This window comes from Tursiops truncatus, chromosome 13 (genome assembly GCF_011762595.2).
Source record: "Tursiops truncatus isolate mTurTru1 chromosome 13, mTurTru1.mat.Y, whole genome shotgun sequence".
NCBI lineage: Eukaryota > Metazoa > Chordata > Mammalia > Artiodactyla > Delphinidae > Tursiops > Tursiops truncatus.
The window spans coordinates 22563668-22578199 of NC_047046.1; the positions used below are offsets into that span (position 1 = coordinate 22563668).

The window sequence follows — 14532 nt, forward strand, 5'->3', positions numbered from 1 at the left end:
TTAAAAAACTTTTAGTGCATCTTATCCTGGGCTGCAGTTTCTTCATCTGTAAAATGGTGATAATAACAGTATCTACTTATTCGAGCTGTGAAGATTCAATTAGATGAGTTGTATAAATATTAGCTATTAGTTAATCAAGAAATTTCCCACTGCTTGTCATGAGCAGTTCTAGGTGCTGGGGGTAAAGTGATGAACCAAACAAAGATCTTTATCTTCAAGTAGCTTTTACTTCAGAATGGGATAAAAAGACAAAAAACACGAAAAACAGGTAAATAATTGCACAGAGTACTGTGGAAAAAACGGTACAACAAATGCAAGGATAGATTTCATTTGACTGGTTCTCGCAGCCATTTTCCAGAAAAGTCAAAGGTATAATGTTAAAACGTAACTCTGATGAGGTGAATCTTAGGGCCTGAGGTTAATTCAGTCCTGGTGTGTAGAATTCTTCTACAGGCTATTGAGTGTGGGTTACAAGTTTGTTTTTTGCTTGTTTTAAAACTCACTTCTTCCAGCTGTGCTTTGGTGCAAGCAGTCTGAAATTGTATTGAGTAGAACCTTGAGCACACTATACTTAACTTGCATTACATTAAATTAGTTTTATCCTCAGCACAATTACAGGTGAAAGACACTACTATTGTTCTAGCGTTGTCTTGCCCAGGGCTCTAGAGCTAGGAAAAGATGCCTCCCAAAAATCTGTGGGACCACCTTTGGTTTTCTTCTTCGCCCATTACCCACCCGTTTCTCTCCTTCGCCAGCTGCGCTTCCCAGCCAGCCCCTCGCTCGCCCCGGGCGCTCGGCTGATCAGCAACCCCGCTCACCCCGGGGGCGTGGTAATCGGCCCAGACCGCGCCCCCTCCCCCGCGACGGCCCGCCCTCTTTTCCCCTGACCGCCGGCTGAGAGGCCGAGCGTGCGCGCGCGCCCCCGCTCGCGGCCCGGCTCTGTCTCGGGAGCGTGCTCTGTGTGGCCGCCGCCGCCATGTTGTTGTGGTTGTGAGAAGGCGGCGGCAGCGGCGGTGGCAGAGGAGCAGCCGGTCGAGACGCTCTAGCGGCCCAGGCCCTGCCCCCCGCCGGCCCTGGCTGGGAGCCTTGTGGGGTGGCGGAGGAGGCCGTGCCGTGACGGGCCTCGCCATGTCCTGCCGCCCGGTAAGGAAGGCCCCCCTCCCGCCCCGTCTTCTCCGGGGGTGAGGAGGAGCTGGAGGAGGGGCGGGCCTCGGCCCGGGTGCGGCGGCTGTCACCCTCTGAGGAGGCGGCGGCGGCCCGCGGGGGGCTGGGGACGGCGTGCGTGGCCTGGGGAGGGTGGCCCGGGCGGCGGCCGCGGCCGCCAGAGGGAGGCGCGGGGAGCGGGAGCTCAGCGGCCCGGCGCGGCCCGGACCCTCGGCGCGGAGGAGGCGGGGTCCAACCCGGGCTGCCTTCCTGAACTTGGTGGGGAAGGGCCCACGGGGCTAGGGGTGTGAGGCGCTACATCGCAGCGTCCGGGGAAATGTCTGCGGACCCCCGGGAGGTGAGTGTGCGCCCCTCGCCCCGACCGGGTCTGTGAGAGTCCTCCATGGCGAGAGGCCGGAGGTCGGGGGCCACGGAGCCCCCGGGGCGAGCGGAGCGGGCCCGGGACTTGTGGGAAGGAGGAGTGGCCGCCTTACTGTGCAGCAGGGCATCACCCTGACCTGGTAGTGCTTGGGTGGGAAGGATGGTTCGGAGGCGGTTGAGAGAGCTCAGCAACACTGGTCAGACAGCTCCACGAAAGATTGCAGAGTAATTTCTCAGATGAAAATCGTGCCACTAAATGTATTGAATCCTGCTGCTTAGGACCCCTAAGATAATATTGTTGGTTGTACTTTGGGCTGGAAAACTTCCTTCAAAATAGTGGGGTAAATTTTATGGCCGTTTTAATAAACTCATCGGGGGTCTGATAGTCTCACCTGTGAGTTTTGCACATTAGCTATTGTTGGGTAATGATGGTCAGGTGTCGTCTCCAGACTGAGGCCTAAATTCTTAACCGTTTTACTATCTTGACATACACTTTGTTATCTGACAGTATTTTTTCACAATGAGGGAAAAAAAATTGGCATGCCCTTCCAGTTGAGCTTCACCCTCGTTTCTCATAATGTCGACAACAGTGCCATCGAGGCCTGGGTTGAATTAGGTGAGATGATTTTTTTTTAATGTAAAGTAGTCGTGACTTGTACATGAAGAGGTGTTGGGGACCTTCCCCTTTCAGATCCAAGGCTGTTTCAGTAGGGCAAGAGACAAGACGCGTGTTGCTTTTTGCTCAGAGACCAACTAAGGTAAGGTGTGTTGGTGGCAAGCAGAAAGTCTTCTTTTCCAAGGCCTGTGACTTGGGTGGGTAGAAGAGCTTAGAGAATGACACTGTTTTGAGTAAACCCAGTACAGTATGTGTCATTTAACTAAGTTTGGAGAGTTCTAGAATTTTAGATTTGCTCCCTATAAAGGCTTCTTTCAGCTCTAATTACTTTCCTCATTTTCAGGTGGCCCTGAGCTGTTCGAGTGACCAGCACACTGGTGCAGCCCCACTTGTAGTTAGTTAATGGCAAGCCATAGGAGAACCGAGGTTTTCCCTGCTTGTAGGCCAGGTTTTTTTAGTTCAGTCCTTACCTAATTAAATACCAGTTGTCGGAAATAATATGGATTGCCTGAAATGCTGATTCCTGGGCCTCACGCAGGACCTGGTGAATTAAAATCTCTGAGGATGGGGCCTAGGAATCCATCCTTACAAAACTCCCTGAATGATTCTGGTCAGCCAGGTTTGTGAACTTGTGCTTTAGATCACTTTTGGTATTCCAAAAGATTTCCACTAATTACGACTCCTGAGAGTGTTTTTAATTGTTTATACAATTTCAGAGGTATGGAGGAGGGGGAAGCCTGAGAGACAAAACTGAAAATTGAGCATCTCTTAAAATATAATGGATTTATGTAGGGGAAACAGATTTGTTGCCAAAAATTATTTGTGCAGGTTCTGAGGAACACACTTGATAAAATTAGAGGCTGCTTGACTGGAGGTATATCCAGAGATACAATGAGGAATCCAGAGGAAAGAAGCAGAGAGGAAGAGGCAGTAAGCCTGCTTCTGGCCCGCAAAGAGCTCCACTGAAGGTGCTTCCCAGCATCATGATTGCTCCTACACCATCTGATTCAGTTTCTAGTAAAGTGTGGGTAGGGCAGGTGAATTAGCAGTCATTTGAGACAAGGGTTGTGAACCAGGCAGGTTTACTGTGGACTGTGAAGAGTTGTTGAAATATGCCTGAGGCCCTGAGGACTGGTAAAGTCAGTTTTAAAATCTGTTGCAGTTTTGGTTAACACCTTCTGTGGTAAAGTGGAGTGCTGAGTTACCAAAGGAAGTAGTCATATTGCAGAGGGGGTGTGGTGAGGTTTGTTATAAGTTTGGAAGAGTTGGAAGAAAATGTTACAGTTGTATAGAGCAGTGAAGGAGTTTGCTAAATATCCTGTTAAATCATAGTGTAGTATTGTTAGAGAAGTACACCTAGTTGTCCACTACAAGAGCCAGAGGCCATGTTTGTTTTGTTCTTTGGTGTCTCCAGTAGCTAGCATAGTTCCCAGCATATACTGTGCTCTCAGATATTTGTTGAGTAAATGAATAGTATTGAGATGGGAAAAAGAACAGTTTTGGTGGTTGATAACAATGTTTGTTATTAAAAGTTACTTGATCATTTGCATTGGATTAAAGAGTGAGTTTTTTAGTCCTTGTGGTTTGGAACTTTGAGATCCCATCAAGAGATTCTGTTTTCTAAAGACTGCTATTGCACACTATCCTGTTCTCTAGTTTTTGGGTCTTAAATGTGCCTTAATATTTTTTTTGTGTGTGTATGTGTTTCTTCATTTTTTTAGGTATTGGTGTTTTTAAGCACATTTTGTTAGATACAGAGGTATTTAGAATAATGGGAAGCTGTAGATTGGCAGAGATTGTGTCATTAATTTGACTCTGTGACTGCTGTTAGGAATGTCACTTCTCTGGACCTCAGTTTTCTTATCAATCTATGATTAAAGGCCTGTACTTGTTGACCTCAAGTAGTTTCTCCAGCCTGAATTTGGAAATCTTTAATAATTTGTAATTGTTACTTAGTATTAATCTCATATAGGTAGATGAACCTTTTAATTAAAAAAAAACTGAAAAAAGAACATTCTGTTTTGAATTCTGCTTTTGACTTATGGATTTTAGACATTGTCCAAAAGAGCTCTGGAAATTGAGCTCATGTTGCAAGTATTATGCAGAAACAACATGCTTATGCTGTTGTAATTAACTTAGTGTTGAAATCAAAATGGATTTCACATAGGGAACTTCAAAATTTAGTGTGAAGCCACAAGATTAAGAATGGTTCGGGGGAAGTTTGTGTAATTTATGTGGTCAGCTGTTTCTTACAGACCACCCAATTTTGTAATTTTCTGTGGTGAATTTATATGTAATTTTATAATCAGTGAAACTTAAGACAAAGCATGAGATTAAATACATATCCAATTGAATTAGGATTCCCAATAATTTTAGAGGCTAGAAAATTGTTAATATTCATTGTTATTTTTAATTTTAATTTCATGCTTGTATCTTCACTTTTGCGCCCAGAACCTTAACATACCTTTTAAATTCACATTTGTATCAGATGTTCAAAGTGAAAACTATTGTAGCATGGCATTGGATGACCAGTGAGTCCTGGGTTCAAGCCTGGGTTTTGCTTCTCATTAGCTGTATTGTTTCTGGCAAACCACATAACCCTTCTGAGCTTCAGTTCCTTCATTAGTAAAAGGAAGAAGAGCAAATTCTCTGTTTATATCAACCTGTCAGTGAGGATCAAATGGAGTGGTGTATATGAAAAGCAATCTAAAAATGTAAGGGGATGATAATGGAGTCATATTGTATTACAATCCTGTTTTCCTGGAAGAGTTGGCTTGTGGAGCAGTGGTAAAATCTGGTATCTGCTGTCAAGTGCAGAATTTACTAATATCTCTGGTAAAGCAACAACAAAATGTCTGTACTGTGCCTGGAGAAACCTTTTAGCAAGCACTTGTACCAGTCTGCCAATAGAAATGGTCAGTGTTTCAAGAAACTTCAGAGGGATCTGGGAGTCTTACATTTGTGCCCAGGTTTGCACTTGGAGTAGACTTGCTAGATTTCACACATTTTGTTATGTTAGAACGGTGGTAGAAAGTGGAAGGGTCAAGGAGTTTTGTACATTCTGTGTAAAGTTTTAGGGCTCTGTTTTCTAAATGGCAGGTGGCAACGTCATAGGGTAGTGAAATCAACGTGGTGATTTCTAAAAACTAGAAAATATCAGCACATCAAAAATGGTAAAAATAATTATTGATTTGGGAAACTTTTGTTGTTTTATACATTTATATATGTGTATTGAGTTGCAACATAAAATGTATTTTTTCTTTTCTTTTTTTTTTGTTTTTCTGCACCGCATGTCTTGCGGGATTTTGCTTCCCCGACCAGGGATCAAACCTGTGCTCCCTGCAGTGGAAGCATGGAGCCCTAACCACTGTACTGCCAGGGAATTCCCTTGTTTGGACTTTTAAAATACATGTGCTATTGTTTCCTTAGGCTAAATTCCTAAAAGTGGGCTTACCTGGCAAAGGGTTTTTTTTTTAATTTATTTTTGGCTGCGTTGGGTCTTCGTTGCTGCACCCAGGCTTCCTCTAGTTGTGGCGAGCGGGAGCTACTCTTCATTGCGGTGCGCGGGCTTCTCACTGCAGTGGCTTTTCTTGTTGTGGAGCACAGGCTCTAGGCGCACGGGCTTCAGTAGTTGTGACACACGGGCTCAGTAGTTGTGGTCTGCAGGCTCTAGAGCGCAGGCTCAGTAGTTGTGGCGCACGGGCTTAGTAGCTCTGCGGCATGTGGGATCTTCCCGGACCAGGACTTGAACCCGTGTCTCCTGCATTGACAGGCAGATTCTTAACCACTGAGCCACAGGGAAGCCCCGGGTTTTGTTTTTTAAATTTGAATATACTCAGGGCACCCTCTAGATAGGATGCTATTTTAAAGTCTCAGCAAGAGAATATCAGTGTCCAATTCCATGTATTCTTTTTTTTTTAATTGGGGTAAAATTGCTTTACAATATTGTGTTAGTTTCTGCTGTACAATGAAGTGAATCAGCTATATGTATGCATATATCCCCTTCCTCTTGGACCTTCCTTCCACCCACCCATCCCACCCATTTAGGTTGACACAGAGCACCGAGCTGAGCTCCCTGTGCAATTCCATATATTCTTGCTAGTGATTTACTACCTTTTAGCTTGTTGGTGGGAGTTTAAAATAGTTTGGGAATAGTTTTCCTTTGTTCTTTTTTCAGCATCAGATCTTAGCCTCTACAGCTTAACTGTGGAAGGGGCAGGTAAAAATGAAAGTGCAGTGATAGGGACTACTTTAGACCAATGGTCTGTAAACTTTTTGATTGCTCATCCCAACAGTAAAAAAAAATTTGAGTATTAATGTTCAATCCTTAAGTATTTAATTTACAAATAATATGTATAGTAACTGGTTATTGTGTACCTTATAAAATACAAACAAAAAAATTAACAAGGATGAGAATTAAAAATAAAGTTCAAATATCTTTCTTGTTTACCCCAGTGGAGCATCTTGGGTACTCCTTGAAGTGTACTATACTCTACTTTGGACGTAACTGCTTTCGACGCTTAAGATTTAACGTTGGGCTTTTATGGTTGACTGTTTTTGGGCCTTTCCACTAATTGTGCAGATGGTCCAGCCTAGTTGGATTATGATAGTCTTTAAAGTGTCCCATGCTGTTCAGAGTCACATCCTCAATAAGTGCAAACATAAACCTTGCTCATAAAGCATCAGTTTGATACCTTTTGTCATTGTTGACGTGGCTGAATTGAAAAGGGCAAATCATAGGATAGGAAACAGTCTAAATAATTAGTCTACTTCTTTTAGATATGAAGAACTGATATTGTGTAGAGTATATTTTTAAAAGTCCATGCTTTATGGAAAGCAGTTTGGTTATAACATTTTTGTTTTCTAAGAGCTTAGGTCTGGGCTTCCCTGGTGGCGCAGTGGTTGATAGTCTACCTGCCGATGCAGGGGACATGGGTTCGTGCCCCGGTCCGGGAAGATCCCACATGCCGCGGAGCGGCTAGGTCCGTAAGCCATGGCCGCTGATCCTGCGCGTCTGTTGCCTGTGCTCCGCAACGGGAGAGGCCCGCGTACCGCAAAAAAAAAAAAAAAAAAAAAAGCCTTGGAGACTGAAAAAATTGCTCCGTACTTGCTTTCCTTTGCTTGCAAAATACCACAATTAACCTTTCACTCTAACTCCATTTGGAAGAGCCTGAGTCAGTAACTTTTAAAAAATGCTTTCTTGGGTTGAAACTTTCCCTGATGAATCTTAGATTAAAAGGTAACTTTTTTCCTTAAGTTTGAATAAGTTACTTTTGATTTGCCCCTTTCCTCCCCGCTGTAAGTTATGAAATCAGAAAATGGTGTTTTTTGCACTACAAAAATGAGTCTCCCTCTCACTTCCCATCATGGGGAATTTAATTTCAGTTATTTTATATGGGTCGATATCAGAGAAAGATAATATTGAAATCTTAGATATTGTGAAAAGAGCAACCTTAGCGATTATTTTTTGCTAGTTAAAAGAAATTTTTTTTGCCAGTTAAAAGATAATTTATACTGAAGGGGATTGCTATATACAGTATTTTGGGAAAAGGGCCAGGTATCCCTTTTTACCTTAGGTAGCATGATTTATAAGGTGCTGTCACATACATCTTCTTAGATCCTCATAAGGATTTGAAAGCATCATTTAATCAGGGATGTTGTGACTCCTTTGAGGCCACATGCCTAGTGTTTGACATCATATTTAAAGAGGTAGACTGTAATTCCTGCAGAAGTAGGTACTGATGGCTATTCTCCTTCACTCCTCAGCACTTTATATACTGCCTGGTACAAAGTAAGCTATCAATATTTATGGACTAACTGTTTGAACTCGAACATATATATTTACATGTGTAAATAAGTTATAGCATTGTAAAACCAATACATCATTTTCTGTAGTTAGATTTTTCGTTCATCTGATGTGCACAGAAAATGTTTTTGTGGGAGAGGTCATTAACTTTACATCAGCCTTTCAGATATCCTCTTACTTTCTCTTAAGGATAGATTCATGGTGACAAAAAAATTAGTCTAGATGTAATTCTTTTCACTGTGTGTGTCCCTCCTACTGGCAAGACTGTGTGTGTGTATATATGTATGTGTATATTTATTTATATAGTAGCTTCCTATTTAAAAAGGAAACATACTCATTAGTTAGTCGTTGGGTGTATAGTGGTTCTTGAAACATGGACTTCATGGTTTGCCATAGGGTGAATGAAAAGGAGCAAGTATGATTTCTCTCACTTGTCTTACTCTCTCCAGTTGCCTGTACACGTGGTTTTGGTTTACTCTGAACACACTGAAAAAAAAAGTTAGTCTTCTGAAGAAGCTAGTATTTTATTCCCCTTTGGTCTGCTGAACTTAAAATCATGTTTGGTAAGTGAGCTAATATACTTTTATATATAAAAGAGACCCTGTAAAGACAAGAATGGAAATATTAATAGTGATTAATTTCTGGCTGGGATAGTGACCATTTTCTGCTTCATATTCTTCTGTAGTTTCCCAATTTTCTGTAATGAACATGTATTACTCTTATAATTAGGAAAAAGCTGCTATTTTAAAGTACATTTTAATATCCTTAGTTTTCTTTTTTTTTTTTTTTTTTGGCTGTGTTGGGTGTTCGTTGCTGCGCGCAGGCTTTCTCTAGTTGCGGCGAGAGGGGGCTACTCTTCATTGCAGTGCGTGGGCTTCTCATTGCGCTGGCTTCTCTTGTTGCGGAGCATGGTCTGTAGAGTGCACGGGCTTCAGTAGTTGTGGCTTGTGGGCTCTAGAGCTCAGGCTCAGTAGTTGTGGTACACGGGCATAGTTGCTCTGTGGCATGTGGGATCTTCCCAGACCAGGGATCAAACCCCTGTCCCCTGCATTGACAGGTGGATTCTTAACCACTGCACTACCAGGGAAGTCCCTGTCCTTAGTTTTCATTGGCTGGCTTATGAAGGTTTAAGTCATAGTCACCATTGAGGAAGTGGGTTGTGGTCTTCCCTGGTGGTCCAGTGGTTAAGATTCCGCACTTCCACTGCAGGGGGTGCGGGTTCACTCCCTGGTTGGGGAAGTTCTGCATGCTGTGGGGTGTGGCCAAAAAAAAAAAAAAAAAAAAATAGAGGAAGGAAGTGGTTCCTTAACTGACTCCAGTTCCTAAGCAGAGTGGCAACTGTAGGAAGTGGTATGGGAAAATGGGGCAGGCAAGCTGATTTGAACTTTCTTATTGTAATTTCCACTATGACTGAGACAGTCTGGGCTTTGGTCACAGTTAAACACAAGACCTCCATCTAATTTTTCTTTTCCTAATGAGCTGTTTGAGAATTATGAAACCTTAAAAAGAAAAATCAGATTCTATGTACTGTAAACACAGGACTTGGCCTGAATTCCCAGTTTGCTTGCTGATATGCCATGTGGACTTGCCATGCGGAGCAAGAACTGTAGCTGTGTGTGTGTGTGTGTGTGTGTGTGTGTGTGTTTAAAAATATCAAGTAGATGGAGAACAGTATGGAGGTTCCTTAAAAAACTAAAAATAGAAGTACCATACAACCCAGCAATCCTACTACTGGGCATATACCCTGAGAAAACCATAATTCAAAAACAGTCATGCACCACAATGTTCATTGCAGCTCTATTTACAATACCCAGGACATGGAAGCAACCTAAATGTCCAACGATAGATGAATGGGTAAAGAAGATGTGGCACATATATACAATGGAATATTACTCAGCCATAAAAAGAAATGAAATTGAGTTATTTGTAGTGAGGTGGGTGGACCTAGAGTCTGTCATACAGAGTGAAGTAAGTCAGAAAGAGAAAAACAAATACTACATGCTAACACGTATATATGGAATCTAAAAAAAAAAGGTGATGAAGAACCTAGGGGCAGGAGAGGAGTAAAGATGCAGATGTAGTGAATGGACTTGAGGACATGGGGAGGGGGAAGGGTAAGCTGGGACGAAGTGAGAGAGTGGCATGGACTTATATATACTACCAAATGTAAAATAGATAGCCAGTGGGCAGCAGCCGCATAGCACAGGGAGATCAGCTCGGTGCTTTGTGACCACCTAGAGGGTGGGATAGGGAGGGTGGGAGGGAGGGTAACGCAAGAGGGAAGAGATAGGGGGATATATGTGTATGTATAGCTGATTCACTTTGTTATAAAGCAGAAACTAACCATTGTAAAGCAATTATACTCCAACAAAGATGTTAAAAAATATCAAGTGGGACTATAGCAACTCAGATGTGATACTGATTTTGTACATGTAATTCGAACTGGAATATACTTAGATAAATGACTTATTTTGGCAGTAGAGTCTCATTGGGGTTTTGGTGTTAATGTACAGCTGGGAGTTGAGCCACTGTAAGTTTATTTACTCATTTATCTGTTGATATTTTAGGAACGTCTATGTAATACACCCTTTAGAGTTTAAGTGATAGAGTTTAGGTAGAGCCTGGGCTTTTGCTGTTTATTGCATGTTATAGTGACTTAAATGCTGTGTAAATATTCAGAATGTTAGATTTCTGGGGTAGAACTTTTTTTAACTATCTGCCCTTACTTCATTATTTTATTTTAGTTTTTTTTTTTGTTTGTTTTTTACGGTACGCGGGCCTCTCCCTGTTGTGGCCTCTCTCGTTGCGGAGCACAGGCTCTGGACGTGCAGGTTCAGTGGCCATGGCTCACGGGCCCAGCCGCTCCGCGGCACGTGGGATCTTCCCGGACCAGGGCACGAACCCGTGTCCCCTGCACCGGCAGGCGGACTCTCAACCACTGCGCCACCAGGGAAGCCCTACTTTATTATTTTAAAGAATAAGATTAAAGTTGAAGAGCAATCAAGGTAATAAAGGTAGGTGCTAATATAAATTTATAGAGATTTTTAGTTAAAAATATTATAATAAAGATATATAGGCTTGTCAAAAAAAAATACCCTGTAGAAGTCGGTAAAGGCCATATTCCTCTGTTTCAAAATTCCACAATCTTGGCTTTCTTTTTTTAAAAGTAAAATTTAAATATTTCAAAATTTAGAAAAATATGGAGAATAATTTAATAATCACCATGTACCTAATTTAAAAGATGTTGATTTAGATTTAATAGATGTTGACATCTTGCAAGATTTGCCTGAAAGGTGTATTTATATTTGTTTTTAAAAACCAAAATATATAGTTTGGAGTCCCTTTTGCATTCATCTTAGATCCTGTTTCCATTATCCAGAGGTGGTTTTACTCTCTTAGCCCATGCTCTTTCATTCTTCCAACAAATGTCTCTGTGTATTTAACATGTAGTATTATGGTGTTTCAAATGTGTGTGGTACCTTAGTGTATATATTCTGTTTGAAAAGCTTGAAATTTATCTGTGTTGATACATGTATATTTACTTCACTTAAAAGCTATTAGCTTAATAGCTATTCAGTTGTATGAATAGAATGCAATTTTAGTCCCCTATTAATAGTTGTTTTCAGTTAATATATAGATCTTAAAATTTCCCTTTAATAGGATCAAACTGTACGTGCTTATCTACAATTTGTTTTTTTTCTCAGTAATGTACTACAGACATCTTACTGTATCACAAAATATAGATTTACCTCATTTTTAAGGACTGTAGTGTTTTAAAACTTTTTATAGGCATGCTACAATTATTTATCCAGTCCTTTACTGATGGACATCTAGGGATTTTTTTCCCTTATTACAAAAAGTGCTGTCTCTCATGGATATTCTAGCACTTTATACTTTTGAACAACGGTAGGATAATTTCCACAGAAATAGTTCTGCAGAGTAAATTTTGGGGGAATAGAATTGCATGCAATAAATATTGATGCTTTTATATTAAATCTAAACCCATACGTGTATTTGTAACTTTCTTATTCCTGGTCTGTTCACTTAGGTCTGTTCAAAATGGGTGCTATGTAAGAGGCGCTGAGATGGATAGCTTTGTAATATAAAGCAGCTAACATGTTAAAATTGCATAGTAGAAACTAGGAGGAGTCCCAGCTTTATATAGGTGAGGCACATAGAGCTGTGTTTGGGGAATAGTTTTAGTTTTGCTAGCACAGAATAGAGGATTCAAAAATAAGTTTGTAAAGTGCTATAAATTAATCAAATCCTTAAATTATTTGAAATTTCTTTCTTTTTTTTTTTTTTTTGCGGTACGCGGGCCTCTCACTGCTGTGGCCTGTCCCGTAGTGGAGCACAGGCTCCAGACGTGCAGGCCCAGCGGCCATGGCTCACAGGCCCAGCTGCTCTGCGGCACATGGGATCCTCCCGGACCGGGGCACGAACCCGCGTCCCCTGCACTGGCAGGCGGACTCCCAACCACTGCGCCACCAGGGAAGCCCCTTGAAATTTCTTTTACTTGCTGTACTGAGCCCTTTTAGGCTGAGATCAAAGGCAGTTTTGGTGAAGATGTGTTTGGTGGTAGTTTGCATGATCGGGAGCAGGCAAAGATTAGAAAGCAGTGAAGAATCTGTACTGTACTCAGAATTAGGTGATAAGGACCTGAATTAAGGTGGTGGCAAGGTGGTAATTTAGATAGCTAGATTAAAGTAGAGGGTTGTTGGTTGATACCCTAAAGGAGATACACAAATTTGAATGGGAGGTTAGTGGCAAGGATTCAGAGTTGGTGGGTTTTGGGTCTCAGAGAATAGTGATAGTATAGAAATATGGAATTGGGAGGGGGAGCTGGTTTTGGAAAAGGACTAAAATGAAACCCTTCACATGTTTAACATTGAGGCCAGGGTATAGTAGTAAAAATGTCCTGCAGGAGCTTGGAGATAGAGAACTTGAGGCAGGAAGAAAGGTAGGCCTTATCTGGATGAGATCTTGAACCTAGAAGAGCCAGAGATTGAGGCTCACATTTAGGGGAGTGGGAGAAGATTGAATTTTAAGAAAACCTGTTAAAATTAGGTTAATGAGGCATAGTGGAGGCCAAGGAGATTTCCAAACGAGTGATAATTAAATTTGAGTGAAATGGGAAACAATGGGATTTGGTGATCCATACTAGTCATCCATCATTTTCTTAGGTTAATTTTAGCATAATAAGGGGTGAGGAGTGGGAGATGAGACAGCATGTATGGAACCTGTGTTGTTCAATAGAACTTTCTCTGATTCCTTCTGACATTCGATAACTGCTGTTCAGTACATATTGAGCACTTGAAATTTGGCTAGTTTGACCAAGGAACTGTTGGGTTGGCCAAAAAGCCTTTGGTTTTTAAGTAAAAATAAAAGACATTTTTCATTTTCACTGAGAACTTTATTGAAGAACATATTCACCCTTTTGGTCCACTACCTTCTGCCATTTTTCAGACAACTTCATAATTCCATCTTCCCAAAACTTTTAATCTTTTTGCGCAAAGAACTGTTCCAGGTGCCTTTTACAGTCTTCTAGGGAATTGAAATTTTTTCCATTAAGAGAATTTTATAAAGACAGAAATAAATGGAAATCCAAACGTGCAATGTCTGGTGAATACAGCGGATGAATTAGAATTTCCCAGCCAAGCTGTAACAGTTTTTGCCTGGTCACTGAAGAAACATGCAGTCTTGCGTTATCCTGATAGAAGATTGTGCGTTTTCTGTTGACTAATTCTGGATGCTTTTCGTCGAGTGCTCTTTCAGCTGGTCTAATTGGGAGCAGTACTTGTTGGAATTAATCGTTTGGTTTTCCAGAGGAGCTCGTAATAGAGGACTCCCTTCCAGTCCCACCATATACACAACATCAACTTCTTTGGATGAAGACCGGCCTTTGGTGTGGTTGGTGGTGGTTCATTTCACTTGCCCACGATCTCTTCCTTTCCACATTATTGTACAGTATCCACTTTGCATTGCCCGACACAATTTGTTTTGAAAACGGAACATTTTCATCACATTTAAGTAGAGAATCAAATGCGGAAATATGGTCGAGAAGGTTTTTTTTTGCTTAACTTGTGTGGAATCCAAACATCAAAGTGATTAACATAACCAGGCTGGTGCAAATGATTTTCATCGCTTGATTTGGATATTTTGAATATGTCAGCTATCTCCCATGTGGTATAACGTTGATTGTTCTCAATGTCTCGATTTGATCACTATCAACTTCAACTGGTCTACCCGACCATGGAGCATTGCCCAGTGAGAAATCTCCACCACGAAACTTCTCAAACCACTTTTGACACATTTGATCTGTCACAGCACCTTCTCCATACACTGCACAAATCTTTTTTTGCGTTTTTACCTTTCTTGAAATAATAAAGCATAATATGGCAAAAATATTACTTTTTTCTTCCATCTTGAATATTAAAACAGCTACACAAAAATTTACCAATTTTGATGTTTTTTTTTTTTTTTTTTTATAAATTTTCAGCTGCGTTGGGTCTTCGTTGCTGTGCGCGGGGTTTCTCTAGTTGCGGTGAGCTGGGGCTACACTTTGTTGCAGTGTGCAGGCTTCTCA

General features: G+C 41.5%; 1 protein-coding gene across 15 annotated transcripts in view; it reads left to right on the top strand.

Annotated features, from left to right (window-relative positions):
- The first annotated feature begins 946 nt into the window (after positions 1-946).
- Positions 947-14532, top strand: part of MTMR3 (myotubularin related protein 3) — a 160227-nt gene continuing 146641 nt past the window's right edge. For 7 of the 15 annotated variants that reach the window (XM_073790287.1, XM_019950195.3, XM_019950197.3 and 4 more), the window contains exon 1: positions 948-1143. The gene's annotated coding sequence lies outside the window, so the exon portion shown is untranslated. Of the gene's footprint in view, positions 1144-1340; positions 1502-14532 lie in introns of those variants that run through there. The other 8 variants (XR_012325251.1, XM_019950192.3, XM_019950194.3 and 5 more) reach the window with 3 other exon arrangements.